The 20309-nt window shown below is 33.3% G+C and overlaps 1 pseudogene; it reads right to left on the reverse strand.

Annotated features, from left to right (window-relative positions):
- LOC149551529 (carotenoid 9,10(9',10')-cleavage dioxygenase 1-like) overlaps positions 1-20309 on the reverse strand; it is a 64260-nt pseudogene that overhangs the window by 11741 nt on the left and 32210 nt on the right.

Here is a 20309-nt window from a genome sequence, read left to right on the forward strand (position 1 = left end):
ACTTTGGACCATTACAACCAAGCAGCAGGAAAGACCATCACTAACAAAAACTGTTAGAGATCCTCCACATACGAAACCTTAATAAAAAACTAGAGTAATTTCTACTAATACTAGAGTCTAACTTATTAGACAAAATCTTGCTGATAATAAAAAAGGATAATTGAGTCTTAGAGTAATGCAATTTAACATAAACTAGATTAAACATAGTAATATTTAAACCACATCCCAAATTACAAGAAGGGCCATAGTCAGCCATAAAAGCATTAAAGTAAAAGTACTGATCATTAAAATGAACAAAACATGAAGGCCAAGGCTAGGAAAAACTAGGTCTATTTAATGTTCTCTTAGTCCTCAACCAGGTACCTAAATCCTTGGTCTAGTTGTGAACATCCTCCATGCTCTTTATTTCTACATGAACATTGTTCTTCTGCATACTAGATTTATTGAGTTTTCTATGACCCGTGATTGTACCAAATATGAACTTCCTCATCATGTCTTTTTGGACCCTACATATAATCAAGATAGCCATAGCCAACTCAATAGCAGTAATGGCATTGGCAACCTTGTTTTCCAGAGATAACGCTTTTTCATTGAGGACCTTAATTCGATCTTCCTAGTCCTTTTTAAATCTTTTCAACCTTACTTTCCTCATTAGTCTCCATATTATCTTGGGTTTTTATTTCCACATTAGGGTTGTTGGCTTTGGGGACCTCAACATTAGGCCCAATAACTACCTCAACATGGACTTCTTGGGACTCTCGTTCAACCTCTTATGACTCTTTGCCATCTAATTTGGCTTCAAATTCCTCCTCTATGGCACTATTCTCCACTTTCTCAAGAGTTTCTTCAAACTAAGTATTATTGGAATATTCCTCAGTTTTGTCCTAGGTTTTCTCTCTACTTTTTACCTAGTAGTTCTTACCTTTTGAAACCTTCAATCTCTTCAATCTCTTTTCGTTGGAGATGGACTTTATATGATAACCCCAAGTCTTAATTTTCTTGCCTCCTTCATCCCTATTAGGCTCTTCTGAGTCTTGTTGATCCACCTCAATAGTTTCCCTAAGGATTCTACTCTTCTTAGGGGTTTTAGTTGGGCTAGTTTTAGTGGACACATTTTTATGTTTAGTCAAAGTTTCTAGTGGTAAGGACTCTTCTAAGGTTTTTGATTTTCCCTTAGGGTTTTTGGGTTTTTTCTTGGCTTTTCTAGAATCACCAAGCTTAATAGGAGGGGCTTCTTGGTTATTTTCTAGCTTAATTTCTTCAATTACAATTAAGCTTTTAAGGGGCTCTAGAGAGCTCTCTTTAACATTAAGGCACCTACCAAACCCAAGTGATGGGAGAACAATTGGTTGTAGAGAGAAAAAAATCAAACCCTGGTGTATAGGAGAATTTTCCCCATTTTTAATATTATTGATCAAGAAAGATTATAGAAAAAAAGGGTTGTCAAAATTTTCACCATGTCTTAACATATTAAGAAGTGGGAAGTGGTAACCATGGTAAGTATTAAACCACCTTTCCAAGGTAAAGTAACGCATAACCCAAAGGAAAACAATGGAAAAGGGGCAAGGGAGGGAAGTGCATGTTAGAAATGTTTAGAATAACTAAGAGGTGGGGGGGTGAATCAGTTACTCAAGGTCTATTTCTACCACTTGAACAATTAAACATTAATCACTTCATTGTTCTACTTATCATATTGTTGCTTGATCACTGCTGTAAAATTGTCATAAACATAACTTGCATTGCATACTGAAAAAATTATCAAATGTAAACTTTCATAAAAAAATCATCATAGTTTGACACTAGGATTTTACGTGGAAACCCAATTTGAGAAAAACCACTAGCAACATGCCACTCTTTTTCACTCTTTCAAAGTGAGCTTTGTTAGGAGCCAATCCTATTAAAGGTTACAATAAACACTATTAAATGTCATCTAGTTGGAGGATTTAATCATCCTTTTAGGAGTGGCCATGTAAGAGGACTTTGATCATTCCATTTAGAATGTCACCTAGTTAGAGGACTTACATAGATTGTTAAGTCTTCAAATGACTATTAGGTCAACCTCTGTTAAAAGGATTTCAATACAAACTATTTATAATGATAAGAAAGAAAATATTAGGTTTGATATGTGAGATTACAACTCACTTTTGTTGGTTCAAATTTTTGTTCAGTCCTTATGTTGGTTCATTGATAAGCCTTTCACTATCATCTCTAATCTTGATTTGCTTGGTCATCCTTCAAGCAATCAATCTACTCTTCTCATCAAAATTTAAGCCTTGTGTTCTAATTTTCTTATCAACAACAATACCATATTTGTAAGCTTTCTCCTTTAGCTTCACATTCACACACTTGTATGCTTCTGATCAACCTTGCTCAGTATGTCTCATTTCACGTAAAAACTTTCTCATACACACACTAGCTAGACTTGGCTTGGCTTGACTAGACATGGCTAGATATCACACCAAATGATCGATTGTGCATGTCTTTAAATAATTTTTTTGCTTTACCATTTTCTACATCCATTGTAGATCTTAGGTTTTATGATTAGATTCAACTCGATTCAATGTATCTATTCATCTTCTTGATCATCCTTTAGAAAATTATCTAGAATATGTCTATTAGGTCTTTACCTAATCACCTCCTCAAATTTAATGATCCAACTCATCAATCTTATCTTGAACACATTTTACATCTCCCAAGAAATCAACTGATTCAACTTGATCTTATGATTTCTCTGAGTTTTGTTCTCTTACTATCACTTGGAAATCTCTAAATACTAATACTTGATCAACACTAAAATAATTAGTCTCTATAAAGCTTCTTTCTTGGCATCAACTAACTTTCTTGGTCGATGCTAATGCTTGGTCAACACTAGATTTTCTTGGCACTAACTGTAGCTCTATTGACACTAGCATTACTTAACACTCCTTAGTATTTTTCTCTTTTACTATTTTTCTTAGCTTAGCCTAGCTTTCTTGACATAAACAATTACTTTTCTTTATCAAAGTCTATCTAATCAAATGTCTACTATAATTTTCTTTTCATAACTTCAAACTTTCCTCTTAGTGCTATAGTTATGAGTAACTTCAAAAATCCTCTTCATCAATCAAATAGATATGACATTTAGATTAGGTAGCAATATGTCTTATCCATATATTTGACATCAATGATAAAACAATAATTGTTCTAATTGTAAGTTTCCAACATTGTAATCATTACCTATTTCTAGATTTAATCCTAGCAGGTTGCTCTATGCCTTTGGTTGGTTCGAATGTGTTAAGAGTTTATGTAATGCCCTACCTAGAGATCCTTGGAATAAGGATAGGTAAAAGCCAAACAATTTTTTTGAACAAGTAAGAAGGCACAAGACAACCATCATATGTGGATCATGAAGATCGCAATGAAAGACTAACCAAACTACCAAACACCAAAGACCTCCAAGCGACACCATTGACCAAAACATAGGCAAGAAAACAATAAAGACCAACCATGGTCTCACACACATCAAGGACACAAAGAAAGCACAACTCAACTACTGAACACCAAGCTAAAAGAAAAAAGCTAACTCTTGAAAAATTGGCTATCTAAAATATTGAAGCCCTAAAATTTCCTAGAATCTTTATCTTAGCTCATAGAGGTCTGAAACCTATCTCAAAAAACTCATCGCATATATTAAAATATATCTTAAGTATAAGGAATTATAATTCCTTATACTTAAAAGATATATTTTAAACCCCATAGAAAAATTTTGGTGTAAAACCTAGCAAGGTGTCCAAAACCAACTTTCAAACTTTTCTTAGACAAGCCTAGATACGCCATATTTTTTGCACAAGGCCAATAGATTCACAGATTCTCACGCGAGGAAGTGCAACATGACATGTGAGAAACTGTCATTCGCATGAGAAAGTGCACTAAATGGCATGAGACTATACTTGGCCCAACAACCAAGACACCTAAAACTAGTGTTGGGTTTCACACGAGAAAGTGCCAGAAGCTACACGAAGAAACCCAAAACACCATGCAAGAACTTGCATTCTTGTGTGAGAAAACATAATAACAAGTTGGAAAACATTAAAGGAAGACAACTAGAAAATGAATTCCTCCACACTGGGGAGTATCAGATCCACATCTCGAGGCATAAACACTCAAACACAAAACTGAAAGATATAAACAATATCTAACCATCTAACCATCAATGAAAGGAAAGTACAAAAGGAAACATCACAGTGGAGTGAAACAACATCATAATGAACTAAAACAACATCATAATGAATAATACAACCAAACTAAGTACATGGTTCCTCCCAACCATAATAGCATCATAAGACCATTGTGTGCCCTAGTCATCCCCCATGCATAACATCCCAAGCTACCGATCAAATCGTCGATACTATCATATAAGGACATCACCACTAAAATGTGCTACAACATAAGCATAATGAAACCTAAAATGCTAGAAGTAAATTATAAGATACTCCTACAAAAAAGATATCATAATCTATTATATGTTAATCATCATAATAAGGAAATGCTTTAGTAACTAATATCATCTAAACATGATATACAAGGATTCTAGTGAAACACTAGTACATTTGGGCTCATTTTTTGACCATTATTGGTTGAAATTTTTACCTAAATTGATCAAAATTTGGACCAACCAATTGGTTAAAAATTTTCTCATCAAAATTTTAACCAATATGTTGGTCAAAAACTTTGGAAATTGCTGGCACAATTTCTGCCAAGCATTGGTCAAAATTTTGACCAATGCTTGGTTGATTTTTTTTGGAGAAATCAATAGTTATGAGATGATCAATCAAGAGGAAATAGTTGAGAGCTTAGAGTGACACAATTTTCAGATGATCATATGAAATGAAATGGGCGTGCAAGTAGAAAGAAACTAGAAAGACATTGTGTACAGATGAAGGCATGAAATGGATAGACACTTAGCATTCAATACATATCATCATTCAAGATCAAATGGGTGTGTGGGATTATACACACAATGAACAATAAAGGAGGGAATCACTGTAATGCCCCGCCCAGAGATCCTTGGAAACAAGGATTCAAATCAAGCCAAGATATTTTTTTTTTACAAGTATGAATGCACAAGACAACATCATACAGGGATCACAAAGATTAGTCAAAAGCATAAACAAAGCAACTGATACATAAACATAAATCCAAACACCTCAACGGTGTAGACCACTCAGGGTCACAATCATGATCCATCACAACAAAAGATCATCAAGGTCGCAAATGGGAGAGGCACTACATCATCCCCCCCAAAGACTAGGCTTACTCCTGGAAGCCTGCAATCCAAGAATAGAACCCAAAACACACAAGAACAAAATTCCAAAATTGAACAAAAGGAATGACTCAAGAAACTCTCCACAAGTCAAACCAAATCAATCCCACATTCTCAAACCATCATGTTAACCCCCAAATAGGTTAACCACGAGAGAATGGGTGTCACACAGACACAAGGTCCTCCAACAAGGAACCTTCTATGCGTTAGGAAGAACCCATCTAGCTATAGAGTCAACAATACAAGGTAAGGAACAAGCCACTCTACCTTGTCAACAGGTGCCCAACCACGACATGCACCAACCACATGACCACAAAACCAGGTCAAAACACTAAGCACTTCCAAAAAAAGTTGGAATCATGGGGAAAAACCATCCCAAACTCCCAAGAATACTATCATGTCACACATGATCATTCTGGAATCCACATAAACTCACCCTTAGAACAAAGAGGATGAAAGTTTACCAACAAAAGGACACACTCCAAAAGACTACTCACCACCAAGCATAGGAGCACAACACCTCACCAAGGCACAAAAGCTCAACTACCACTGGAAACTAGGGTAACACAACCGAACCAGACAAGATATCACCTTTCCACAAGGTTCAAAGACTTTCGTCAGTGGACATAATCATCAAATGTCTGCATACCAACTCACGAGATGGTAACATGTGTCCAACGATACCATGTCCCTCCAGCACCATGCTAGGAAAACTACACCTATACTACCGCTAAACTCAATCTCTAGCCTCAAGTCAACAGTTAAAGAGAAAACTTGACTGAGACAATACACATGAAGATAAAAGCTTAGGGAGAAGGATACTACAGAGTATAGGACTGAGAGGGAGTCACTCTCAACCTTTGCACAAAATCAGCCCAAGATGCATTAGGGAACTCACAATTCCCCCAACCATCAACATACTCACAAGAGAACACTAACTGAGCTAGTGGCATAACCACACTAGCCTACTCTCTCAAGAGAGAAAGAATACAGAGATGTGCCAAGGTCAACATCCAGAAAGGAGAATGTAGACTCATCAAAGAACTGAGTCACTCCCATACGATAAGGCAACATCATCCACAACAAGGAATGCTCACAAACCACACTACACCTCACAAGGGTGGGTCAGTGTAATAGGAAACACAAAAACCCAAGCACGAACTCCAACAAGTACCTAGTAGATTATGAAGACAAGATAATTCTTCCATTATGAATAACATGAGGAGTTAAACTTCTCCAATGGCCATAAATACGATATGTCATGATTGAATTGGCCTCTACTCGAAAAGGTACTCAGAACATCGATCAACAACTCCAAAAGCCATAGCCTCACAGCCAGACTCAAATTGAATCCATTTGAAAAGCGTCGAAAAGATATCGACAAGGACTACAACAAGAAGAAGCTAAGAGAGACCAAGACCTACGATTTGAGCCACCACTCAAATCAAAACAACAAAGACAAAACCAACAACCTTGGTCACCAAGACAAGCAACGGACGAAATGTCCAAATCCACACAAGAGCACACATGCCCAAAACAACATAAGGCATGGAATGAAAGGTAAATCACACATTGAAACCATCATTACTTTTCTTTCATAAATTCATTAATTAAGCATAACATAAGCACTAATGCATAAAGAACTGAAAGATTTTCAAGCAAGGGTCCAAGAGTCACTATAGAACAAGTACATATCTTTCAATTTCTTTCAAAAATAACATTAAGTTTAATCACCATTTAAACCATTCAGTTACAATAACAATTTTAAATCTATCAAAAATACACTAGCATGTTCTCCATGATATTATCCCTTGAACGTACTACCAGAGGTTCGAGATGAACATGATAGAGTCACAACACACAATTGGGCAGTAGTAAAACACATCCAAAATAGTCATCATGAAACAAAAAAAAAAAAAAAAAACCCAAATGGGGGAATTGCCAATTCCAACAGTAAGTACAAAAAGAGCTCATTTCAACAATAAGTCAAATGTGACAACTGCCACAAAGAGAGAAATAGATAAAATTTGATGACTACTCCAAGAGAGGAAAATACTAAAAACCAATGCTAGCCCAACAACATGAGGAAAGCACCTCCAGACAAATAAAATAAGGCATCAAACAAATCACATTACAAATGATCACTGAGTACAGTCACACAAGAGGGATAAATCACCACATAATGCTAAGGAATACATCATCCTAGCAATGTTAGAGAACACACTCACACACATCAAACAGTATACCATTAGTAACCTCATGCATATGCAGACAAAAATAATTTCCATGCAATGTAGCATTTAAATATTCATCAAATTAATACAGTTCTACATAAGCTTAAGAAACAATCAGATTGGGGACTTAAGTCATTAACCCAAATATATAATGCAAAACTACAACTTTGCAATGATTCACAATAAACACTCATTTTCAATGAAAGGAACCATTTTATTCTTATAATCAAAAAAATAAAGAATCACATGAAGATTCATTCATTTACTTGCAATAAGGAGAAAATAGGGAAACAATGCACGTAACTCCACGAGGAGAAACGAGAAGAGGCACACAAGGCCAACACATGGACACCAATTAGTGGCTCCATCCAAAAAGGGTCACACAAGCAACCAACCAATCAAGGCACATCGATCCCACCTAAAAAGCCAAGAAGATTCACTTCCTTCTCCACACACTGCCCTAGTTGCATCTACTGCACAAGCAAGTCCATCACGAGTAGATACCAAAGCAGCAAAGATCACGAGTTCTCACCAAGACACTTGCACTCAACCAACGCAACAACAACTACATGGGCAACATAAACACAGAGATCCCAATGTTTGAACATGGGCTCTGGTACCAGATGTAATGCCCCACCCGGAGATCCTTGGAAACAAAGATTTAAATCAAGCCAAGATATATTTTTTTTACAAGTATAAATGCACAAGACAACATCATACAGGGATCACAAAGATCAGTCAAAAGCATAAACAAAGCAACTGATACAGAAACATAAATCCAAACACCTCAATAGTGTAGACCACTCAGGGTCACAATCATGATCCATCACAACAAAAGATCATCAAGGTCACATCCATTAGGATGACTTACAAATGTCAAATGGGAGAGGCACTACAATTGCACCCTTCCTGAGGCTCACACTTGTTGAGGTCCACTTTAGCAATGGCCCTTCTTGTGAAATTTTTGTCTAAAACATTATCTCATTAGAAAGGTTTTAGACAACAAATTGACAGGAAGAGCCATTGTTGAAGTGGACCTCAACAAGTGTGAGCCTCAGGAAGGGTTCAATTCCCTCATTTATTGTTCACTGTGCATATAATCCCACACATCCATTTGATCTTGAATGATGATATGTACTGAATGTTGTGACCCTTCCTGTGAAATTGTTGTCTAAAACATTATCTCATTAGAAAGGTTTTAGACAACAATTTCATAGGAAGAGTCATTCCTGAAGTGGACCTCAACAAGTGTGAGCCTTAGGAAGGGTTCAATTTCCTCCTTTATTGTTCACTATGCGTATAATCCCACACATCCATTTGATCTTGAATGATGATATGTATTGAATGCTGAGTGTCTATGCTAAGTGCTCCAAAACCATCCATTTCATGCCTTCATCTGTACACAATGTCTTTCTAGTTTCTTTCTACTTGCACGCCCATTTCATTTCATATGATCATCTAAAAATTGTGTCACTCTAAGCTCTCAACTATTTCCTCTTGATTGATCATCTCATAACTACTAATTTTTGTAACATAATCAATTTTTTCCTGACATGTCACTTGCTAATATAGTGATTGATAGTAAATACTATGATTTATCCTGATCCTAGTTTCAGTATTGGCTATGGTAGTGTTATTATTCTGAGCTATTTTGTTAAAGACTATATCTCTCAAAATAGTGGCATGTACTAGACAACCTATTCATCATGTATTTGAGAGACAATAGCCTTCACATAAATATAAGTTTCTTCTTATCATCTCTAGAGAAAAATTTAAGACAACTCGAGACTCAAAAAAATTGAGTGTAAGCTAGAACCATATCCAATGTTGTCATCATGAACAAAATAGATCAAGTAACCATTGTCCTCTTCTAGGTCTAACCCATAATCCATGGGTATAAATATTTCCTTAGAACCAAATCTTCTAGGTCCAAAGTCGAAAACCCCTAGCACATTGCCTCCAAATTCAATTTGAAACTTTCCTACCTCAGGTTCTACTTGAAGATCAAACTTTACGAGTCCCTTGTCCTTAGCTACTGAATCTAGTCTAGTACCATACACATAATGCTATTTTCTACATGCATTTTCAATCATAAAGTAGAATTAGATATTTCCCAATCAACCTTGTATCCAAGGCAATAAGATCGACCAAAAATGGAGACAAAATCAGAGATATATAAGACTCCTAAGAGATATCTCAACTTGTTTTCAGAGTGATTGACCAGCCTATGTAGGATAATCATAAAACTGACAATAGTAATACAAACTTATCCACTACTAGTTGTAAAAGAGAAAAATGTAAGTTTATTAAATATAACATTAAAAAATGCAAGGAAAAATGAGTCTTGAAGGAAACTTAAGGCAAAACAGTCTATAAGTTATGAAGACAATACTAAAATATTATGCTTGTTTCTTAACATTACCTTTATGAAAGATGTAGTAGTTTGGTAGCTCAAACCATCTCATCTAAAGATCATTTTTGGCATATCAAGGCAGTATACCAAAATGTGCTTTCACTATAGTATCATAAGAAATAATGAATTTTCCATCCTTCACCATATCTTGAGATAACAAGTAAAATTGAGCAATTTGATTTATTCTAGAGAGATGTATAGACAACCTCTATCCTATATTTTCTTTATGAAGAACAAAAAGGATCTAAAGTTATAAGGCTTTAAATACATTATTCATATAGCTGAATTATTTGAGTTCAGATAATTTTCAATAACTTCTCCATACTCTTCAAACAACAAGGCAATGATATAAGACTACTCTGAAATAAAAATACCTTTGGGGAAAAATAGAGAGGAAGATCGATGAAAATTGCATAGTTATCAATTATTGCAAAGTCATGCATCATGACAGGCTTTGAAAGTGTTATGGGAACTGGATCAAGCATTATTCCCTCCTTCATGACACCTCAATAAGTAGCATAGGGAGGAGCATGTTGGTAGCCAAATGTAAACATTTCTCCTACACATAATGGAAAAAGTGATCAGGCACATAAATCTATATTTTAACGTAGTCTATAGCTTTCTCAAACACCCTTTATGAGTAATTACATTAACTATAAAATCTGAACGTGTTCTACTATTGTGATCAGATCACACTTTGGTTGTGCATTATAGTTATTTGATTCTTCTTTTTGTTCTAAACTAGCCTATAGCTTACTTAAACATTCTTAACTGCATTAAGTTTTAACTATCAAAACATAACTTCTTCTACTACCTATATTTGGATAAATCTTTAGATGTGCAATGAATGAATGAGTTAATTTCTCATCATAATCCATCAATCCAAGAGTTTTCAAATCTCCATCTTCAAAGACTTGAAGAGCATCTGCAAAGGAGAAAATAAGAAATAAGTTCAATATAGGATTACTTTTCCTTCCCTAAAACACTAAATAGTTTCTTATCTGTTGTATCCTATTGCGAAATGAGAAAAGGAATAAAAATGAACAGGGTAACAAATATGCTAACAAAAAAGCTATTGATGAAGAATTCCATTCATGTTTGCAGTTTCTTGGTACTTCACTGTTAAATTTTTAGGTTAGATAGGAACCTATGCACATGTTTAGTGTGAATGTGTTCGAGTTCGAAGTGCTTTGACTTAATCTATCTTGTACGTCACTGTAGTGATTAAGTGAAATCTTTTATTTAGCCAAATAAGTCTTATAATTTTCATTGGTCAGTTGGCCTAATCTTTAATCACATCCTTATAAGTGATAAAGATGCTTTTAAGTATAGTTGGTTTTCTAGAATATTTAATTTTTGGTTAAATTAGTATAAAGATAAGAATAAAATAGAAAGATTGTCACATATTGCTATAAATTTCTATGCAACTATGAATGGCATCATTTGTGGAGATTAAGGAATTAAAAATATATTTCAAGCTATATCCATATATGCTTTCAAATTTTTAAGATTTCACCATTGTGTGTTTTATTCACTATTATATGGTAATAAGATATAGCGCTAGGTATTAAAATCTTATTCAATCACTTTTATTATATTCAAAGGATCACTAGATTGAATAGGTTCTATTCCCTGGCTTAACCAATCAAAAATACTGTAATGGTAGAGGGAAGAAAGAGAAAGTATTACAAGGCTTATCTACCTCTGAAAGTGCAAGTAGCTTCCCATGATGATATATAAGTGCTTTTTTGGCTGTATAATATGAAAAACTTATATTAGTCGAGTAAAGAAATATATAGAAGAGCCAAGATTGTAGATGCCAAAATATCAACTCTTACCAATATAACAAATTTATCTCACAGCAAGCAATATATAACTAATGACATATTTATAAAATATTAAAAGAAAGAATATCACCGTGCATTAAGCAAATGCCACCCACAACATGGTTCCTAAGTCAAAGAACTTGCCTATTCCACCTCCATATGACATGTCCAAGACACCAAATTTTGTATGTAACACATGTATTTGGACCATTAAAAGTCCAAATATTCCTTTAAGATCTCCAACCTATAGATTAAATGAAGACTAATCATTATAAATATTTTCTTCAAAAAAAATCTTTCTACTTTGACAATATTCTGTTCGACTTGACTTTGGTTAGAGAAGATAGAAGTTAGATGGAGGTCAGGAATGAAGGATAGAGAAACTTTTTTAGGTAGTAGCATACACTTTGATGGAATGCAGTAGCCATGGCAGCCTCAAAGGTTATCACTAAATGATAGTTGATGGAATTTCTCAAGTGGGAATTCTCTCTCATGAGCATTGAAGGTAGGCATGTCTAGAATGTTTCAAAATGAAGTGCAACATAGTTTAGAAGGCAGGATAAATGTTTTTCTACCTCCTACCACAGGCTCTAATAGAATACCATTAGGTGGGTGGCAAAAAGAGGTCATTCTCATAGGGTCAAACCAATAAAAAATGCATAAAGTTGTAGAAATTGTCCTAGTAGGAGACAATATTCAAAGAAGTACATATTATAAATGACATGCATTGATGGAAGTAGATCAGGATTATTGTGAACCATCTCAAGTGCTTCAAGATTGGTTTCTCCCACATGGCCTCATCCAATCTTCTTTCTATTTCTCCACCACATTATTTCATATAGCTTTTGAGCTGAAGAGTTCAATGGCATCTTGTAGTGGGTTGGGTGCTACTAGGCACTTAAGAAGATTTTGGTGGATTGAGGCTGTAGACTCTGCATCAGTTGAGGCAAGATATGAGCACATATTTTTGGCAGCTTACAAGTTACACTACCTCAACTTGGTGATGCAAGCAATTAGCATCCAAATAATGTGGGTGAAAGAAATAGTGTGCATTATTCAAGCACATCATTCTTTTCTTTGGAACATTATGATTTTATTATATGTAGATGATGAATTGATCAGGCTTTAGACCCTTCCAAATAAAAGTGCTAGAAAAGATGACTTATTGGGATGAGAAGATGAGAGGTAGATGGATTTGGGTTCTGTGATTTCTTGGTATGTTAGTTTGAGCTTCACTTGGTTTCAAGAATACTATAATATTCTCTACTTAACAAGACCAACCACGTGAAGGTGGAAACTTATCTGGCCTCACCCCCCTCCCCCCTAACATCAATCTAAATTCCCCATTAACATCTAATTACATACTTTGTTCATTTCATTCATCCATTTATGAATTATAACATTCAATCAATACAATCACATAACATTCATTAATATGATATTAAATTCATTAATACGCAATAGTAATCAAGACTTTATATTATATTATCAAAATATTTTACAAAAGTTTTTCACTATTCAATTGCAGGCATTGGGGGAAAAAGAATAGGGAAAATAAAACTATCAGTATAGCCTGAGACCGGAGTCCTGTATACATTACAAATGCCCTTTATAAGGGTCTTTAAGAAGGCATACCTCCTTTTATACAAGGGGAGGATTTCTGATAGAATAACCTCTAAAAAAAAATACAAGGTTGGATCAAAATCTGTCTCAACTAGATTCCATTCCCAACATACTGGAGATTACAAATAACAGTGGCTGAGAGGGTCACAAATATTAATGTTGCAGGAAATTGAAGTGAAATTTTTTTTAGGAGATCTCTAGTCTGGTTAAAGAAATGGTGGACAATGAAGGTAAATGTTGCAATCCTTGAATAACCTGCAATAAAAAAACAATATTCCATGGCAATGAAAAGAAGGGGGGTAAGGGGTTAATAGGTCTTACCCCCCTAAAACAAATATCTGACAAGTCACCTGTTCTCAAAATAGGAATTTGTAAAACTATTTAGCACCTTACACTTCTAGGTTTGGTCACAAATAGAAATGTACATATACAGAGGAGATTGTATGAATGATTTAGATCTACATATGTATACATATACAGGTATATATATATACTTATGGGAGATAGTTTGTACATATATACATTTAAAGATATATATCTACATAAATACAATTGTAATATATATATATATATATATATATATATATATATATATATATATATATATATATATATATATATATATATATATATATATATATATATACATATATATATATATATATATATGTATGTATATATATATATATATATATGTATGTATATATATATATATATATATGTATGTATATATATATATATATATATGTATGTATGTATATGTATGTATATATATATATATATATATGTATATGTATGTATATATATATATATGTATATATATATATATGTATATGTATATGTATATATATATACATATACATATATATGTATATATACATATATAAATCTCTTTACATATATATATATATATATTATTCTAGAGGACAAATAACAATTTATGCTAAGGACAATAATAATAAATTGCATCCTTCTACTCCTGACACAGATCCTACTCATGATTATGAAGGCTAATAGGCACATTGTGACTATCTTCAACATAAAGGCTAATAGGCACATCGTGACTATCTTCATCATTCTCCTATGGCTCTTGTGGTTCTAATATTATAACATGAGGCTTCCTCTTCTTTTTTCAAGCATAAGGTTGATGCGCCCCTATAATAAAAAATAAATGGGTTTAATTCTAAACATTTTTTTTTAATGTTATAAGTATTTCATTAATCTAAAGAACATAACAATGATTTTTCTTTACTTGATAGTGCCACATCATCTACCACATTTTGTTCAGCCCCAACCTCAACATGCTCAACACTAACATCATGCTTGACTCCATTACTATGACATTCTCCATACTAAAAAATTATCACATAAAGGTTACACCAATTGCAATTTAAGATGCCAAATTTTATTAATAATTACATAATTGATTTTCAATAAAAATTGAATATGTACCTATATCACTGCGATGCACATCAGAACCTTCGTCATGTGTAGGATATGTGCCTGAGTAGGATCTGTGATGGGAGATTTGTATAATGGGCTTGCCTTGAACAAGATATTGAAAGATTTTATCAATAGATATATGCTGCTTGAACGGTATAAGGTGCACTATGTGCCTAGTTGGGATTGCCATGGGCTTCCCATTGAGCTCAAAGTTCTGCAATCCATAGACCAAGAGGCAAAGAAAGAGCTAACACCATTGAAACTAAGAAAGAAAGCTACTCAATTTGCCAAGAAAACTATGTTTTTATATATGTTTAAGCACATATATAACATGTGCGTTTATATTCAAGCAAATGCAATTGGTAGGTATAAAGCTAAATCACACAACCTTTGCTAGCATTATTGATGCTTGTGCCAAAACAAGAGCTTCAGAATAAGCTATGGACATGCATTAAAGCATAAAGAATTTTTGTCAGATGTTGTAGTCACAATTGCCATGGTAGACATGTTTGAAAAATGGAAGCATAGACAAGGCAGGTGAATTTTATAACAATATTTATTCATAAAACTATATTTATTTATTTATGTACAATATTGATTTATAAAACTATATGCTGAATGAGGAATGGAAACAACAATAAGAAAATGACCTCTTGAACCAAAAAGTAGACATAGTATTTCAGTTCAATTATTTCACATGTAGTAATCTTATTAATTTTTACTGTTATTATGCAATTATGGATGTACTAGATTTTGATATTATATGTTGAGATTTCTTAGTCATGCTATTGTTAAAACCTAATTTTCTTTAGTCAATAACTAAAGGACATTCTAAGCCTATTAATCTTTGGATGTGTATGTTACTCTTAAGATAGACATGGTTGTTTAGGGTCTTGCTAGTCCTCATGGCAGTCATGACACTGTTTGGTAGATAATAATTGTTATAGTTTTGTCCATGATTGTGTCTGGTCCAGATACCTAGCCTTCTCTAATAGCTTGCAAGCTTATGAACTTACAATGTTTATTGATACTCCTATAGTATAACATTCTCTATCTATTTTCATGAACTAAAAATAATGCTAAGACATTTTAACTACATATGCAAAAAGATGCTCAGTGACCATTGACAAAAGAGACATCTATTAATGGAAAATAATCAAATAGGCATATAAAAATAAACAAGATTACCTAAATGATGCATCCCTTAAGATGGAATAATTCCAATTCTGCATAGTGTAAAACTTTGCTTAACAAGTTTGGTATAAAAGTGCACAAAACTCTAAGTGGTGATGAACTGACTTGTAGGAGAGTTCTTCCTACCCATATCATGACATCAAGGCTAAATGTATTAAGGAAACACTAACAAAGAACTAAGAGTCACAATCTTCTATATAAATCCTACCATTCACACAAAATTAGCTAACAAATCTTGGACAACACTTTACAATTGTCAATGGTCACCAACTAAGTTTGGGCTCACAAAATCAAATATCCTCGAATGCATTAGACATATTATTCTAATTGCAAATTAAATTTAATGGTCATCAATTGAAAATGTTTCAACCATGTTACATGGTAATTAAGAAATATCACAAAGGAATGGTTAATGTTTGTCAAATTTATTAGTGCACTAATCAATAAATCTTTGAATCACTTTTTCTGTCACTATCATTTGTATGACATTAACCCTAATACAGGCATACAAAGTTGTACAGAGTAGCATGTGTCCACTGTAGAGCGAACAGGGCATTAATCCTTGGTATGAAATAAAGTAATAACTGTGAGAAATTATGACATTCCAAAAATAAAGATGAAAATATACATCATATATCCAAAATAATTGGTATCAAAAAAATCCTAAATCTCTTTGTTCATAAATTGATGAGCATAATATAGTAACACTAAGCAAATATCCACTACAGAGAAAGCAAAAATATTCCTTTTTGGGGTAAAAGAATTGACAATAGGAAAGAATGGCATTCCACCAATGTGAATCGTGTATCTAGGATAGTATAATTTAGGAATTCTAGAATTGTTTACCAATCATGAGGACCAGATTTCTTCACCTTGTACCTTAGAATCATTCCATCATTAGAAATAATGAGTGAAAATTGGGTAAACAACCCTATAGAAAAGGATATAGTGCTTTTAGATAGCAATTAATCTCATCTCAATATGAATCACTTTTCTCAAAGTTGGATCTAGTTGTTTGAAGTAAACCAATCCATCTAGTTTAGCACAAACTAAGATCATAATTGACACACATGTACTAAAGCTCAATGACCATATCCACTCTTTACCAAATCATAACATACTTTGCAAATCTATTCAATAAAATCATGATCAATCATCAGAATGTATTTGATTAGTTTTTACAAGAAGCAAGGATAAAAAATGTAAAATTGGCAAATTGTTAACTAGGTGCAAAAAAATTTGTTCTTGAAGAATAAGTACAACCATAAATGCACTTAGATATGAACTTGTGACAACTACTTCTTCCAAGCAAATGCCCACCACTTGTGAAATATAATGCACATCTAACAAGAACAAATACCATTAGGCTGGGAATTATCTATAGAAATTTTAAAATATATGGAACATTTCCTAATGACTATTGAAATTGCTAAGTGAATTTTTATCCCGAAAAGTCAAGTCCACAAATATAGATTTGGTAAAATTTCCTAGGTTAAACATTTTAGAACTCTCAGTTCACATAGATGCAACTAAATAGAGTTTTTTAATTTGTTTTGAGCTACAAATGCTCGGTGTTCTACTGCTAAACACTAACTATATTATTCATGTTCAGAAAACCAACTTCAAAGGTTAGACACAAAGAAAATCATTCGTTGGGGGATATGCACATATTGACAACGGAAGGAAACCCAACAACAAGAAAAATGCAGCCTATAGCAACATCACCCCAACATTCTGAGGTTCCAGCTTATTGCAAGTTCAACCCTATCATCCAACCAATAAAGTATCAATACTATCACCTTTTCATAACACCAGTAAGTGGGATTTCCTTACAAAACTAGTCAATAACTCAATGAGATACCCAAATATATATTCATCAAAAAATATGGGATCTAAATCTTAGGCAATTTATGCTCTCTTCAAAACATCAGAACCTCTATGAGGATATAACCAATTTTGGTTCATGAGTATTTTGGTATAAGGAAACATTTCTTATGGACTACTAAAGCTCAAGGATTAGATGTTCCCCATAGTTTTAGGAGATCCAAGATTGAATCTCAAAGACATTAAATTTCTCCAACAGAGGATACATCCCAGTTAGAACTGGCCTGCTGGTTCCAATGATCCATGGAATAAATCCAGTTGGAGAGAATCATCATAGCCTTGTAAACCTCGAGGCCCTAAAGTTTCACTTCTTAACGCCCAAGAAGGTTTCCCCTACCCCAATGAACACTACCTTAATATCTTGCTAGCTAAAAGCACATGAGCATGCTCCTAAAATTACATACCAATATTCTGCAATCACTAAAGCAAGAAAAGAGGAAAAAATAAAAAAATATATCCTACCTTTCAAATTTTCAATAACCTAATCTTCACTGGTACCTTGAGATTCAAAACAATGGCCAAGAGCAGCCAAAAATCATTCACCACCAATACAAAGAGCCAAGAACAAGCCCAAAAATAAAATAAGTAGGAAATTATAAAATCCTACATAATCAACAACACTGAAGAACACAAATAATAATAATAATAATAATAATTAGTTTACTCATCTTGAAAAATGGAATGCAGTTTGAAACGTTGATGCCCATTAGAACAACATTAAGATCATAAAGCTAACATCAAGAAAAATAATAATAATTACTTACAGTTTCATAACATCCATCTCTTGCCTCTTGCTTAGAGAAGACATTGTGGTGCCTGAATCCTGCAACAACCCTCAAGAAAAAATTCTTACACCCAACACCAACCTTCAAATCGATGAGTCAAAGTGTACCCAATACCAAAATACCAAGTGTATTGGCCAATGTAGCCTCTCATATTGCTTCAGAAGAGCTACACACTACAACCACAATAATCCACAAGAATCTAGATTTTTGGACAAAAGAAATCAAGGAGAATCCATTTTGAGATTTTTTATTAAGTAGACATATGATATAATCATGTATTGAGAATTCTAGACTTATCATTTTATGGGAATCAGGCTTCTAACTTATTATTATTATCATTATATGTTTGAAAGTTTGAAGTTTTGAACTAATGATGAATGAGTGCATTGACATGTTATGTGCATGGAAACTATGAATATACATAAATATATACTTTTTCCAAAACTTTCTATATATATATATATATATATATATATATATATATATATATATATATATATATATATATATATATATATATATATATATATATATATATATATAACACCATAGAATTAGGATTAGACCAAAAAAATTTTCATATCCTCGAGACTGAATCCCAATCCGAAACAGAATAAGGATTAGCTGCTTAGTCAAAGACTGTAAAATTTTATATATATGATAAATTGTTGAAGGGAATCTAACATATCAATCAAGCCAAACTGGATGTGAATGTGAGGGTTGACAAAATAATAGATGTTGAGTTAGAAACGGGTAATGTTCTTTATAGCATATATCCAGTTCTCCTAAATGCATTAATGCTCAACATTCATCAAAAAATTGATCTTGGAAAGTAAGTAATAAAACAAACTCCAGATCAAGGAACAAATGCAACTATCATTAACATCCATAATATATTTGTCTTGTGGAGGCATATAAGCTATCTATGCTGCATGGCCTCAATCTCCATTACTCATGCTAGAAAGTAGTTGGACACAAAATTTATCTATGATATCCTATAAACTTGAACTCAAAGATGTTATGAATCTATAATCTCTAGAGAAATAAAGGAAATTCAAGTTGCAATTGTACAAACATGGACTAAACCCATCAAAACAAAACTTTTCCCTTCCTCCAACTCATCGAAAAACTACTAATGTTGTTTACGTTTGGAAAGCAATTGTAAAATTTCTTATATAGAAACCTTGGCCAACTTTTTAATCATTTTGTGATTGCTATTGCCATCTTTGACTTATTGAATACAATCTATACAAGATATACATAAACAATATCATATTGAAAGTGATGTTTACCTGTAGCTTAAGTGGATGCAGTTAAAAGTATTGTACTCTTCAACAATGAAAAACAAATTATTAGCGCCTAAAATGTGATAAACAATATGACAATCATTTCACCATAAATCCCAAGATTGTAGACACATGAAATTAGTACCAAGAAATTCTTCACCATCCCAAAAAATCACATGTTTTATACATCACTCCACATTCAATCCAAGTTATTAATGTCCTATAATCCATCAGGTTTGAATATTGTCCCCTAATCTATTAGATTTCAGCTTAGACATACATCATATTTCTAATTACATAGTGGATCACATTTTGGATT

This window comes from Cupressus sempervirens, chromosome 6 (genome assembly GCF_028749045.1).
Source record: "Cupressus sempervirens isolate cs-2001-9-10 chromosome 6, ASM2874904v1, whole genome shotgun sequence".
Classification (NCBI taxonomy): Eukaryota; Viridiplantae; Streptophyta; class Pinopsida; order Cupressales; family Cupressaceae; genus Cupressus; species Cupressus sempervirens.